The sequence below is a fragment of the Pseudophryne corroboree genome, chromosome 1 (genome assembly GCF_028390025.1).
Source record: "Pseudophryne corroboree isolate aPseCor3 chromosome 1, aPseCor3.hap2, whole genome shotgun sequence".
Lineage (NCBI taxonomy): Eukaryota > Metazoa > Chordata > Amphibia > Anura > Myobatrachidae > Pseudophryne > Pseudophryne corroboree.
In genome coordinates, this window is record NC_086444.1 from 629,815 (window position 1) to 647,658 (window position 17,844).

Genomic DNA, 17,844 nt, shown 5'->3' on the forward strand with positions numbered 1-17,844 from the left:
CTGCCACTAATCACATAATACCCAGAGCAGTAGTGCCCCTTATACACAATGCCCACATTATTACTGCCACTAATCACATAATACCCAGAGCAGTAGTGCCCCTTAAACACAATGCCCACAGTATTACCGCCACTAATCACATAATACCCAGAGCAGTAGTGCCCCTTATACACAATGCCCAGAGTATTACTGCCACTAATCACATAATACCCAGAGCAGTAGTGCCCCTTATACACAATGCCCACAGTATTACCACCACTAATCACATAATACCCAGAGCAGTAGTGCCCTTTATACACAATGCCCACAGTATTACCACCACTAATCACATAATACCCAGAGCAGTAGTGCCCTTTATACACAATGCCCACAGTATTACTGCCACTAATCACATAATACCCAGAGCAGTAGTGCCCCTTATACACAATGCCACAGTATTACTGCCACTAATCACATAATACCCAGAGCAGTAGTGCCCCTTATACACAATGCCCACAGTATTACCGCCACTAATCGCATAATACCCAGAGCAGTAGTGGCCCTTATACACAATGCCCACAGTATTACTGCCACTAATCACATAATACCCAGAGCAGTAGTGCCCCTTATACACAATGCCCACAGTACTACTGCCACTAATCACATAATACCCAGAGCAGTAGTGCCCCTTATACACAATGCCCACAGTATTACTGCCACTAATCACATAATACCCAGAGCAGTAGTGCCCCTTATACACAATGCCACAGTAGTACTGCCACTAATCACATAATACCCAGAGCAGTAGTGCCCCTTATACACAATGCCCAGAGTATTTCTGCCACTATTCACATAATACCCAGATCAGTAGTGCCCCTTATACACAATGCCACAGTATTACCACCACTAATCACATAATACCCAGAGCAGTAGTGCCCCTTATACACAATGCCCACAGTACTACTGCCACTAATCACATAATACCCAGAGCAGTAGTGCCCTTATACACAATGCCCAGAGTATTACTGCCACTAATCACATAATACCCAGAGCAGTAGTGCCCCTTATACACAATGCCCAGAGTATTACTGCCACTAATCACATAATACCCAGAGCAGTAGTGCCCCTTATACACAATGCCCACAGTATTACCGCCACTAATCACATAATACCCAGAGCAGTAGTGCCCCTTATACACAATGCCAAAGTATTACCGCCACTAATCACATAATACCCAGAGCAGTAGTGCCCCTTATACACAATGCCACAGTAATACCGCCACTAATCACATAATACCCAGAGCAGTAGTGCCCTTTATACACAATGCCACAGTATTACCGCCACTAATCACATAATACCCAGAGCAGTAGTGCCCCTTATACACAATGCCCACAGTATTACCGCCACTAATCACATAATACCCAGAGCAGTAGTGCCCCTTATACACAATGCCCACAGTATTACTGCCAGTAATCACATAATACCCAGAGCAGTAGTGCCCCTTATACACAATGCCACAGTATTACCGCCACTAATCACATAATACCCAGAGCAGTAGTGCCCCTTATACACAATGCCACAGTATTACCGCCACTAATCACATAATACCCAGAGCAGTAGTGCCCCTAATACACAATGCCCACAGTATTACTGCCACTAATTACATAATACCCAGAGCAGTAGTGCCCCTTATACACAATGCCCACAGTACTACTGCCACTAATCACATAATACCCAGAGCAGTAGTGCCCCTTATACACAATGCCCACAGTATTACTGCCACAAATCACATAATACCCAGAGCAGTAGTGCCCCTTATACACAATGCCACAGTAGTACTGCCACTAATCACATAATACCCAGAGCAGTAGTGCCCCTTATACACAATGCCCAGAGTATTTCTGCCACTATTCACATAATACCCAGATCAGTAGTGCCCCTTATACACAATGCCACAGTATTACCACCACTAATCACATAATACCCAGAGCAGTAGTGCCCCTTATACACAATGCCCACAGTACTACTGCCACTAATCACATAATACCCAGAGCAGTAGTGCCCTTATACACAATGCCCAGAGTATTACTGCCACTAATCACATAATACCCAGAGCAGTAGTGCCCCTTATACACAATGCCCACAGTATTACTGCCACTAATCACATAATACCCAGAGCAGTAGTGCCCCTTATACACAATGCCACAGTAGTACTGCCACTAATCACATAATACCCAGAGCAGTAGTGCCCCTTATACACAATGCCCAGAGTATTTCTGCCACTATTCACATAATACCCAGATCAGTAGTGCCCCTTATACACAATGCCCACAGTACTACTGCCACTAATCACATAATACCCAGAGCAGTAGTGCCCTTATACACAATGCCCACAGTATTACCGCCACTAATCACATAATACCCAGAGCATTAGTGCCCCTTATACACAATGCCAAAGTATTACCTCCACTAATCACATAATACCCAGAGCAGCAGTGCCCCTTATACACAATGCCACAGTAATACCGCCACTAATCACATAATACCCAGAGCAGTAGTGCCCTTTATACACAATGCCACAGTATTACCGCCACTAATCACATAATACCCAGAGCAGTAGTGCCCCTTATACACAATGCCCACAGTATTACCGCCACTAATCACATAATACCCAGAGCAGTAGTGCCCCTTATACACAATGCCCACAGTATTACTGCCACTAATCACATAATACCCAGAGCAGTAGTGCCCCTTATACACAATGCCACAGTATTACCGCCACTAATCACATAATACCCAGAGCAGTAGTGCCCCTTATACACAATGCCCACAGTATTACCGCCACTAATCACATAATACCCAGAGCAGTAGTGCCCCTTATACACAATGCCACAGTATTACCGCCACTAATCACATAATACCCAGAGCAGTAGTGCCCCTTATACACAATGCCACAGTATTACCGCCACTAATCACATAATACCCAGAGCAGTAGTGCCCCTTATACACAATGCCCACAGTATTACTGCCACTAATCACATAATACCCAGAGCAGTAGTGCCCCTTATACACAATGCCCACAGTATTACCGCCACTAATCGCATATTACCCAGAGCAGTAGTGGCCCTTATACACAATGCCCACAGTATTACCGCCACTAATCGCATAATACCCAGAGCAGTAGTGGCCCTTATACACAATGCCCACAGTATTACTGCCACTAATCACATAATACCCAGAGCAGTAGTGCCCCTTATACACAATGCCCACAGTACTACTGCCACTAATCACATAATACCCAGAGCAGTAGTGCCCCTTATACACAATGCCCACAGTATTACTGCCACTAATCACATAATACCCAGAGCAGTAGTGCCCCTTATACACAATGCCACAGTAGTACTGCCACTAATCACATAATACCCAGAGCATTAGTGCCCCTTATACACAATGCCCAGAGTATTTCTGCCACTATTCACATAATACCCAGATCAGTAGTGCCCCTTATACACAATGCCACAGTATTACCACCACTAATCACATAATACCCAGAGCAGTAGTGCCCCTTATACACAATGCCCACAGTACTACTGCCACTAATCACATAATACCCAGAGCAGTAGTGCCCTTATACACAATGCCCAGAGTATTACTGTCACTAATCACATAATACCCAGAGCAGTAGTGCCCCTTATACACAATGCCCAGAGTATTACTGCCACTAATCACATAATACCTAGAGCAGTAGTGCCCCTTATATACAATGTCCACAGTATTACCGCCACTAATCACATAATACCCAGAGCAGTAGTGCCCCTTATACACAAAGCCACAGTATTACCGCCACTAATCACATAATACCCAGAGCAGTAGTGCCCCTTATACACAATGCCACAGTAATACCGCCACTAATCACATATTACCCAGAGCAGTAGTGCCCTTTATACACAATGCCACAGTATTACCGCCACTAATCACATAATACCCAGAGCAGTAGTGCCCCTTATACACAATGCCACAGCATTACCGCCACTAATCACATAATACCCAAAGCAGTAGTGCCCCTTATACACAATGCCCACAGTATTACCGCCACTAATCACATAATACCCAAAGCAGTAGTGCCCCTTATACACAATGCCCACAGTATTACTGCCACTAATCACATAATACCCAGAGCAGTAGTGCCCCTTATACACAATGCCCACAGTATTACTGCCACTAATCACATAATACCCAGAGCAGTAGTGCCCTTTATACACAATGCCACAGTATTACCGCCACTAATCACATAATACCCAGAGCAGTAGTGCCCCTAATACACAATGCCCACAGTATTACCGCCACTAATCACATAATACCCAGAGCAGTAGTGCCCCTTATACACAATGCCACAGCATTACCGCCACTAATCACATAATACCCAAAGCAGTAGTGCCCCTTATACACAATGCCCACAGTATTACTGCCACTAATCACATAATACCCAGAGCAGTAGTGCCCCTTATACACAATGCCACAGTATTACCGCCACTAATCACATAATACCCAGAGCAGTAGTGGCCCTTATACACAATGCCCACAGTATTACTGCCACTAATCACAAAATACCCAGAGCAGTAGTGCCCCTTATACACAATGCCCACAGTACTACTGCCACTAATCACATAATACCCAGAGCAGTAGTGCCCCTTATACACAATGCCACAGTAGTACTGCCACTAATCACATAATACCCAGAGCAATTTTGCCCCTTATACACAATGCCCAGAGTATTACTGCCACTAATCACATAATACCCAGAGCAGTAGTGCCCCTTATACACAATGCACACAGTATTACTGCCACTAATCAAATAATACCAGAGCAGTAGAGCTCCTTATACACAAAGCCACAGTATTACCATCACTAATCAAATAATACCCACAGCAGTAGTGCCCCTTATACACAATGCCCACAGTATTACTGCCACTAATCACATAATACCCAGAGCAGTAGTGCCCCTTATACACAATGCCCACAGTATTTCTGCCACTAATCACATAATACCCAGAGCAGTAGTGCCCCTTATACACAATGCCCACAGTATTACTGCCACTAATCAAATAATACCAGAACAGTAGTGCCCCTTATACACAATGCCCACAGTATTTCCGCCACTAATCACATAATACCCAGAGCAGTAGTGCCCCTTATACACAATGCCACAGTATTACTGCCACTAATCACATAATACCCAGAGCAGTAGTGCCCCTTATACACAATGCCACAGTATTACTGCCACTAATCACATAATACCCAGAGCAGTAGTGCCCCTTATACACAATGCCCACAGTATTACTGCCACTAATCACATAATACCCAGAGCAGTAGTGCCCCTTATACACAATGCCCACAGTATTACCGCCACTAATCGCATATTACCCAGAGCAGTAGTGGCCCTTATACACAATGCCCACAGTATTACCGCCACTAATCGCATAATACCCAGAGCAGTAGTGGCCCTTATACACAATGCCCACAGTATTACTGCCACTAATCACATAATACCCAGAGCAGTAGTGCCCCTTATACACAATGCCCACAGTACTACTGCCACTAATCACATAATACCCAGAGCAGTAGTGCCCCTTATACACAATGCCCACAGTATTACTGCCACTAATCACATAATACCCAGAGCAGTAGTGCCCCTTATACACAATGCCACAGTAGTACTGCCACTAATCACATAATACCCAGAGCATTAGTGCCCCTTATACACAATGCCCAGAGTATTTCTGCCACTATACACATAATACCCAGATCAGTAGTGCCCCTTATACACAATGCCACAGTATTACCACCACTAATCACATAATACCCAGAGCAGTAGTGCCCCTTATACACAATGCCCACAGTACTACTGCCACTAATCACATAATACCCAGAGCAGTAGTGCCCTTATACACAATGCCCAGAGTATTACTGTCACTAATCACATAATACCCAGAGCAGTAGTGCCCCTTATACACAATGCCCAGAGTATTACTGCCACTAATCACATAATACCTAGAGCAGTAGTGCCCCTTATATACAATGCCCACAGTATTACCGCCACTAATCAAATAATACCCAGAGCAGTAGTGCCCCTTATACACAAAGCCACAGTATTACCGCCACTAATCACATAATACCCAGAGCAGTAGTGCCCCTTATACACAATGCCACAGTAATACCGCCACTAATCACATATTACCCAGAGCAGTAGTGCCCTTTATACACAATGCCACAGTATTACCGCCACTAATCACATAATACCCAGAGCAGTAGTGCCCCTTATACACAATGCCACAGCATTACCGCCACTAATCACATAATACCCAAAGCAGTAGTGCCCCTTATACACAATGCCCACAGTATTACTGCCACTAATCACATAATACCCAGAGCAGTAGTGCCCCTTATACACAATGCCACAGTATTACTGCCACTAATCACATAATACCCAGAGCAGTAGTGCCCCTTATACACAATGCCCACAGTATTACTGCCACTAATCACATAATACCCAGAGCAGTAGTGCCCTTTATACACAATGCCACAGTATTACCGCCACTAATCACATAATACCCAGAGCAGTAGTGCCCCTTATACACAATGCCCACAGTATTACCGCCACTAATCACATAATACCCAGAGCAGTAGTGCCCCTTATACACAATGCCACAGCATTACCGCCACTAATCACATAATACCCAAAGCAGTAGTGCCCCTTATACACAATGCCCACAGTATTACTGCCACTAATCACATAATACCCAGAGCAGTAGTGGCCCTTATACACAATGCCCACAGTATTACTGCCACTAATCACAAAATACCCAGAGCAGTAGTGCCCCTTATACACAATGCCCACAGTACTACTGCCACTAATCACATAATACCCAGAGCAGTAGTGCCCCTTAAACACAATGCCACAGTAGTACTGCCACTAATCACATAATACCCAGAGCAATTTTGCCCCTTATACACAATGCCCAGAGTATTACTGCCACTAATCACATAATACCCAGAGCAGTAGTGCCCCTTATACACAATGCACACAGTATTACTGCCACTAATCAAATAATACCAGAGCAGTAGAGCTCCTTATACACAAAGCCACAGTATTACCATCACTAATCACATAATACCCACAGCAGTAGTGCCCCTTATACACAATGCCCACAGTATTACTGCCACTAATCACATAATACCCAGAGCAGTAGTGCCCCTTATACACAGTGCCCACAGTATTTCCGCCACTAATCACATAATACCCAGAGCAGTAGTGCCCCTTATACACAATGCCCACAGTATTACTGCCACTAATCAAATAATACCAGAACAGTAGTGCCCCTTATACACAATGCCCACAGTATTTCCGCCACTAATCACATAATACCCAGAGCAGTAGTGCCCCTTATACACAATGCCACAGTATTACTGCCACTAATCACATAATACCCAGAGCAGTAGTGCCCCTTATACACAATGCCACAGTATTACTGCCACTAATCACATAATACCCAGAGCAGTAGTGCCCCTTATACACAATGCCCACAGTATTACCGCCACTAATCACATAATACCCAGAGCAGTAGTGCCCCTTATACACAATGCCACAGTATTACTGCCACTAATCACATAATACCCAGAGCAGTAGTGCCCCTTATACACAATGCCCACAGTATTACCGCCACTAATCACATAATACCCACAGCAGTAGTGCCCCTTATACACAATGCCCACAGTATTACTGCCACTAATCACATAATACCCAGAGCAGTAGTGCCCCTTATACACAATGCCCACAGTATTTCCGCCACTAATCACATAATACCCAGAGCAGTATTGCCCCTTATACACAATGCCACAGTATTACTGCCACTAATCACATAATACCCAGAGCAGTAGTGCCCCTTATACACAATGCCACAGTATTACTGCCACTAATCACATAATACCCAGAGCAGTAGTGCCCCTTATACACAATGCCCACAGTATTACCGCCACTAATCACATAATACCCAGAGCAGTAGTGCCCCTTATACACAATGCCACAGTATTACTGCCACTAATTACATAATACCCAGAGCAGTAGTGCCCCTTATACACAATGCCCACATTATTACTGCCACTAATCACATAATACCCAGAGCAGTAGTGCCCCTTAAACACAATGCCCACAGTATTACCGCCACTAATCACATAATACCCAGAGCAGTAGTGCCCCTTATACACAATGCCCACAGTATTTCCGCCACTAATCACATAATACCCAGAGCAGTATTGCCCCTTATACACAATGCCCACAGTATTACTGCCACTAATCACATAATACCCAGAGCAGTAGTGCCCCTTATACACAATGCCACAGTATTACCGCCACTAATCACATAATACCCAGAGCAGTAGTTCCCCTTATACACAATGCCCACAGTATTACTGCCACTAATCACATAATACCCAGAGCAGTAGTGCCCCTTATACACAATGCCCACAATACTACTGCTACTAATCACATAATACCCAGAGCAGTAGTGCCCCTTATACACAATGCCCACAGTATTTCCGCCACTAATCACATAATACCCAGAGCAGTAGTGCCCCTTATACACAATGCCACAGTATTACTGCCACTAATCACATAATACCCAGAGCAGTAGTGCCCCTTATACACAATGCCACAGTATTACTGCCACTAATCACATAATACCCAGAGCAGTAGTGCCCCTTATACACAATGCCCACAGTATTACCGCCACTAATCACATAATACCCAGAGCAGTAGTGCCCCTTATACACAATGCCACAGTATTACTGCCACTAATCACATAATACCCAGAGCAGTAGTGCCCCTTATACACAATGCCCACATTATTACTGCCACTAATCACATAATACCCAGAGCAGTAGTGCCCCTTAAACACAATGCCCACAGTATTACCGCCACTAATCACATAATACCCAGAGCAGTAGTGCCCCTTATACACAATGCCCAGAGTATTACTGCCACTAATCACATAATACCCAGAGCAGTAGTGCCCCTTATACACAATGCCCACAGTATTACCACCACTAATCACATAATACCCAGAGCAGTAGTGCCCTTTATACACAATGCCCACAGTATTACCACCACTAATCACATAATACCCAGAGCAGTAGTGCCCTTTATACACAATGCCCACAGTATTACTGCCACTAATCACATAATACCCAGAGCAGTAGTGCCCCTTATACACAATGCCACAGTATTACTGCCACTAATCACATAATACCCAGAGCAGTAGTGCCCCTTATACACAATGCCCACAGTATTACCGCCACTAATCGCATAATACCCAGAGCAGTAGTGGCCCTTATACACAATGCCCACAGTATTACTGCCACTAATCACATAATACCCAGAGCAGTAGTGCCCCTTATACACAATGCCCACAGTACTACTGCCACTAATCACATAATACCCAGAGCAGTAGTGCCCCTTATACACAATGCCCACAGTATTACTGCCACTAATCACATAATACCCAGAGCAGTAGTGCCCCTTATACACAATGCCACAGTAGTACTGCCACTAATCACATAATACCCAGAGCAGTAGTGCCCCTTATACACAATGCCCAGAGTATTTCTGCCACTATTCACATAATACCCAGATCAGTAGTGCCCCTTATACACAATGCCACAGTATTACCACCACTAATCACATAATACCCAGAGCAGTAGTGCCCCTTATACACAATGCCCACAGTACTACTGCCACTAATCACATAATACCCAGAGCAGTAGTGCCCTTATACACAATGCCCAGAGTATTACTGCCACTAATCACATAATACCCAGAGCAGTAGTGCCCCTTATACACAATGCCCAGAGTATTACTGCCACTAATCACATAATACCCAGAGCAGTAGTGCCCCTTATACACAATGCCCACAGTATTACCGCCACTAATCACATAATACCCAGAGCAGTAGTGCCCCTTATACACAATGCCAAAGTATTACCGCCACTAATCACATAATACCCAGAGCAGTAGTGCCCCTTATACACAATGCCACAGTAATACCGCCACTAATCACATAATACCCAGAGCAGTAGTGCACTTTATACACAATGCCACAGTATTACCGCCACTAATCACATAATACCCAGAGCAGTAGTGCCCCTTATACACAATGCCCACAGTATTACCGCCACTAATCACATAATACCCAGAGCAGTTGTGCCCCTTATACACAATGCCCACAGTATTACTGCCACTAATCACATAATACCCAGAGCAGTAGTGCCCCTTATACACAATGCCACAGTATTACCGCCACTAATCACATAATACCCAGAGCAGTAGTGCCCCTTATACACAATGCCACAGTATTACCGCCACTAATCACATAATACCCAGAGCAGTAGTGCCCCTAATACACAATGCCCACAGTATTACTGCCACTAATCACATAATACCCAGAGCAGTAGTGCCCCTTATACACAATGCCCACAGTACTACTGCCACTAATCACATAATACCCAGAGCAGTAGTGCCCCTTATACACAATGCCCACAGTATTACTGCCACAAATCACATAATACCCAGAGCAGTAGTGCCCCTTATACACAATGCCACAGTAGTACTGCCACTAATCACATAATACCCAGAGCAGTAGTGCCCCTTATACACAATGCCCAGAGTATTTCTGCCACTATTCACATAATACCCAGATCAGTAGTGCCCCTTATACACAATGCCACAGTATTACCACCACTAATCACATAATACCCAGAGCAGTAGTGCCCCTTATACACAATGCCCACAGTACTACTGCCACTAATCACATAATACCCAGAGCAGTAGTGCCCTTATACACAATGCCCAGAGTATTACTGCCACTAATCACATAATACCCAGAGCAGTAGTGCCCCTTATACACAATGCCCACAGTATTACTGCCACTAATCACATAATACCCAGAGCAGTAGTGCCCCTTATACACAATGCCACAGTAGTACTGCCACTAATCACATAATACCCAGAGCAGTAGTGCCCCTTATACACAATGCCCAGAGTATTTCTGCCACTATTCACATAATACCCAGATCAGTAGTGCCCCTTATACACAATGCCACAGTATTACCACCACTAATCACATAATACCCAGAGCAGTAGTGCCCCTTATACACAATGCCCACAGTACTACTGCCACTAATCACATAATACCCAGAGCAGTAGTGCCCTTATACACAATGCCCACAGTATTACCGCCACTAATCACATAATACCCAGAGCATTAGTGCCCCTTATACACAATGCCAAAGTATTACCTCCACTAATCACATAATACCCAGAGCAGCAGTGCCCCTTATACACAATGCCACAGTAATATCGCCACTAATCACATAATACCCAGAGCAGTAGTGCCCTTTATAGACAATGCCACAGTATTACCGCCACTAATCACATAATACCCAGAGCAGTAGTGCCCCTTATACACAATGCCCACAGTATTACTGCCACTAATCACATAATACCCAGAGCAGTAGTGCCCCTTATACACAATGCCCACAGTATTACTGCCACTAATCACATAATACCCAGAGCAGTAGTGCCCCTTATACACAATGTCACAGTAGTACTGCCACTAATCACATAATACCCAGAGCAGTAGTGCCCCTTATACACAATGCCCAGAGGATTACTGCCACTAATCACATAATACCCAGAGCAGTAGTGCCCCTTATACACAATGCCCACAGTATTACCGCCACTAATCACATAATACCCAGAGCAGTAGTGCCCCTTATACACAATGCCAAAGTATTACCGCCACTAATCACATAATACCCAGAGCAGTAGTGCCCCTTATACACAATGCCACAGTAATACCGCCACTAATCACATAATACCCAGAGCAGTAGTGCCCTTTATACACAATGCCACAGTATTACCGCCACTAATCACATAATACCCAGAGCAGTAGTGCCCCTTATACACAATGCCCACAGTATTACCGCCACTAATCACATAATACCCAGAGCAGTAGTGCCCCTTATACACAATGCCCACAGTATTACTGCCACTAATCACATAATACCCAGAGCAGTAGTGCCCCTTATACACAATGCCACAGTATTACCGCCACTAATCACATAATACCCAGAGCAGTAGTGCCCCTTATACACAATGCCCACAGTATTACCGCCACTAATCACATAATACCCAGAGCAGTAGTGCCCCTTATACACAATGCCACAGTATTACCGCCACTAATCACATAATACCCAGAGCAGTAGTGCCCCTTATACACAATGCCACAGTATTACCGCCACTAATCACATAATACCCAGAGCAGTAGTGCCCCTTATACACAATGCCCACAGTATTACTGCCACTAATCACATAATACCCAGAGCAGTAGTGCCCCTTATACACAATGCCCACAGTATTACCGCCACTAATCGCATATTACCCAGAGCAGTAGTGGCCCTTATACACAATGCCCACAGTATTACCGCCACTAATCGCATAATACCCAGAGCAGTAGTGGCCCTTATACACAATGCCCACAGTATTACTGCCACTAATCACATAATACCCAGAGCAGTAGTGCCCCTTATACACAATGCCACAGTAGTACTGCCACTAATCACATAATACCCAGAGCATTAGTGCCCCTTATACACAATGCCCAGAGTATTTCTGCCACTATTCACATAATACCCAGATCAGTAGTGCCCCTTATACACAATGCCACAGTATTACCACCACTAATCACATAATACCCAGAGCAGTAGTGCCCCTTATACACAATGCCCACAGTACTACTGCCACTAATCACATAATACCCAGAGCAGTAGTGCCCTTATACACAATGCCAAGAGTATTACTGTCACTAATCACATAATACCCAGAGCAGTAGTGCCCCTTATACACAATGCCCAGAGTATTACTGCCACTAATCACATAATACCTAGAGCAGTAGTGCCCCTTATATACAATGCCCACAGTAATACCGCCACTAATCACATAATACCCAGAGCAGTAGTGCCCCTTATACACAATGCCACAGTAATACCGCCACTAATCACATATTACCCAGAGCAGTAGTGCCCTTTATACACAATGCCACAGTATTACCGCCACTAATCACATAATACCCAGAGCAGTAGTGCCCCTTATACACAATGCCACAGCATTACCGCCACTAATCACATAATACCCAAAGCAGTAGTGCCCCTTATACACAATGCCCACAGTATTACTGCCACTAATCACATAATACCCAGAGCAGTAGTGCCCCTTATACACAATGCCACAGTATTACTGCCACTAATCACATAATACCCAGAGCAGTAGTGCCCCTTATACACAATGCCCACAGTATTACTGCCACTAATCACATAATACCCTGAGCAGTAGTGCCCTTTATACACAATGCCACAGTATTACCGCCACTAATCACATAATACCCAGAGCAGTAGTGCCCCTTATACACAATGCCCACAGTATTACCGCCACTAATCACATAATACCCAGAGCAGTAGTGCCCCTTATACACAATGCCACAGCATTACCGCCACTAATCACATAATACCCAAAGCAGTAGTGCCCCTTATACACAATGCCCACAGTATTACTGCCACTAATCACATAATACCCAGAGCAGTAGTGCCCCTTATACACAATGCCACAGTATTACCGCCACTAATCACATAATACCCAGAGCAGTAGTGGCCCTTATACACAATGCCCACAGTATTACTGCCACTAATCACAAAATACCCAGAGCAGTAGTGCCCCTTATACACAATGCCCACAGTACTACTGCCACTAATCACATAATACCCAGAGCAGTAGTGCCCCTTATACACAATGCCACAGTAGTACTGCCACTAATCACATAATACCCAGAGCAATTTTGCCCCTTATACACAATGCCCAGAGTATTACTGCCACTAATCACATAATACCCAGAGCAGTAGTGCCCCTTATACACAATGCACACAGTATTACTGCCACTAATCAAATAATACCAGAGCAGTAGAGCTCCTTATACACAAAGCCACAGTATTACCATCACTAATCACATAATACCCACAGCAGTAGTGCCCCTTATACACAATGCCCACAGTATTACTGCCACTAATCACATAATACCCAGAGCAGTAGTGCCCCTTATACACAATGCCCACAGTATTTCCGCCACTAATCACATAATACCCAGAGCAGTAGTGCCCCTTATACACAATGCCCACAGTATTACTGCCACTAATCAAATAATACCAGAACAGTAGTGCCCCTTATACACAATGCCCACAGTATTTCCGCCACTAATCACATAATACCCAGAGCAGTAGTGCCCCTTATACACAATGCCACAGTATTACTGCCACTAATCACATAATACCCAGAGCAGTAGTGCCCCTTATACACAATGCCACAGTATTACTGCCACTAATCACATATTACCCAGAGCAGTAGTGCCCCTTATACACAATGCCCACAGTATTACCGCCACTAATCACATAATACCCAGAGCAGTAGTGCCCCTTATACACAATGCCACAGTATTACTGCCACTAATCACATAATACCCAGAGCAGTAGTGCCCCTTATACACAATGCCCACAGTATTACCGCCACTAATCACATAATACCCACAGCAGTAGTGCCCCTTATACACAATGCCCACAGTATTACTGCCACTAATCACATAATACCCAGAGCAGTAGTGCCCCTTATACACAATGCCCACAGTATTTCCGCCACTAATCACATAATACCCAGAGCAGTATTGCCCCTTATACACAATGCCACAGTATTACTGCCACTAATCACATAATACCCAGAGCAGTAGTGCCCCTTATACACAATGCCACAGTATTACTGCCACTAATCACATAATACCCAGAGCAGTAGTGCCCCTTATACACAATGCCCACAGTATTACCGCCACTAATCACATAATACCCAGAGCAGTAGTGCCCCTTATACACAATGCCACAGTATTACTGCCACTAATTACATAATACCCAGAGCAGTAGTGCCCCTTATACACAATGCCCACATTATTACTGCCACTAATCACATAATACCCAGAGCAGTAGTGCCCCTTAAACACAATGCCCACAGTATTACCGCCACTAATCACATAATACCCAGAGCAGTAGTGCCCCTTATACACAATGCCCACAGTATTTCCGCCACTAATCACATAATACCCAGAGCAGTATTGCCCCTTATACACAATGCCCACAGTATTACTGCCACTAATCACATAATACCCAGAGCAGTAGTGCCCCTTATACACAATGCCCACAATACTACTGCTACTAATCACATAATACCCAGAGCAGTAGTGCCCCTTATACACAATGCCCACAGTATTTCCGCCACTAATCACATAATACCCAGAGCTGTAGTGCCCCTTATACACAATGCCACAGTATTACTGCCACTAATCACATAATACCCAGAGCAGTAGTGCCCCTTATACACAATGCCACAGTATTACTGCCACTAATCACATAATACCCAGAGCAGTAGTGCCCCTTATACACAATGCCCACAGTATTACCGCCACTAATCACATAATACCCAGAGCAGTAGTGCCCCTTATACACAATGCCACAGTATTACTGCCACTAATCACATAATACCCAGAGCAGTAGTGCCCCTTATACACAATGCCCACATTATTACTGCCACTAATCACATAATACCCAGAGCAGTAGTGCCCCTTAAACACAATGCCCACAGTATTACCGCCACTAATCACATAATACCCAGAGCAGTAGTGCCCCTTATACACAATGCCCAGAGTATTACTGCCACTAATCACATAATACCCAGAGCAGTAGTGCCCCTTATACACAATGCCCACAGTATTACCACCACTAATCACATAATACCCAGAGCAGTAGTGCCCTTTATACACAATGCCCACAGTATTACCACCACTAATCACATAATACCCAGAGCAGTAGTGCCCTTTATACACAATGCCCACAGTATTACTGCCACTAATCACATAATACCCAGAGCAGTAGTGCCCCTTATACACAATGCCACAGTATTACTGCCACTAATCACATAATACCCAGAGCAGTAGTGCCCCTTATACACAATGCCCACAGTATTACCGCCACTAATTGCATAATACCCAGAGCAGTAGTGGCCCTTATACACAATGCCCACAGTATTACTGCCACTAATCACATAATACCCAGAGCAGTAGTGCCCCTTATACACAATGCCCACAGTATTTCCGCCACTAATCACATAATACCCAGAGCAGTAGTGCCCCTTATACACAATGCCCACAGTATTTCTGCCACTAATCAAATAATACCAGAACAGTAGTGCCCCTTATACACAATGCCCACAGTATTTCCGCCACTAATCACATAATACCCAGAGCAGTAGTGCCCCTTATACACAATGCCACAGTATTACTGCCACTAATCACATAATACCCAGAGCAGTAGTGCCCCTTATACACAATGCCCACAGTATTACTGCCACTAATCACATAATACCCAGAGCAGTAGTGCCCCTTATACACAATGCCCACAGTATTACCGCCACTAATCGCATATTACCCAGAGCAGTAGTGGCCCTTATACACAATGCCCAGAGTATTACCGCCACTAATCGCATAATACCCAGAGCAGTAGTGGCCCTTATACACAATGCCCACAGTATTACTGCCACTAATCACATAATACCCAGAGCAGTAGTGCCCCTTATACACAATGCCCACAGTACTACTGCCACTAATCACATAATACCCAGAGCAGTAGTGCCCCTTATACACAATGCCCACAGTATTACTGCCACAAATCACATAATACCCAGAGCAGCAGTGCCCCTTATACACAATGCCACAGTAGTACTGCCACTAATCACATAATACCCAGAGCATTAGTGCCCCTTATACACAATGCCCAGAGTATTTCTGCCACTATTCACATAATACCCAGATCAGTAGTGCCCCTTATACACAATGCCACAGTATTACCACCACTAATCACATAATACCCAGAGCAGTAGTGCCCCTTATACACAATGCCCACAGTACTACTGCCACTAATCACATAATACCCAGAGCAGTAGTGCCCTTATACACAATGCCCAGAGTATTACTGTCACTAATCACATAATACCCAGAGCAGTAGTGCCCCTTATACACAATGCCCAGAGTATTACTGCCACTAATCACATAATACCTAGAGCAGTAGTGCCCCTTATATACAATGCCCACAGTATTACCGCCACTAATCACATAATACCCAGAGCAGTAGTGCCCCTTATACACAAAGCCACAGTATTACCGCCACTAATCACATAATACCCAGAGCAGTAGTGCCCCTTATACACAATGCCACAGTAATACCGCCACTAATCACATATTACCCAGAGCAGTAGTGCCCTTTATACACAATGCCACAGTATTACCGCCACTAATCACATAATACCCAGAGCAGTAGTGCCCCTTATACACAATGCCACAGCATTACCGCCACTAATCACATAACACCCAAAGCAGTAGTGCCCCTTATACACAATGCCCACAGTATTACTGCCACTAATCACATAATACCCAGAGCAGTAGTGCCCCTTATACACAATGCCACAGTATTACTGCCACTAATCACATAATACCCAGAGCAGTAGTGCCCCTTATACACAATGCCCACAGTATTACTGCCACTAATCACATAATACCCAGAGCAGTAGTGCCCTTTATACACAATGCCACAGTATTACCGCCACTAATCACATAATACCCAGAGCAGTAGTGCCCCTTATACACAATGCCCACAGTATTACCGCCACTA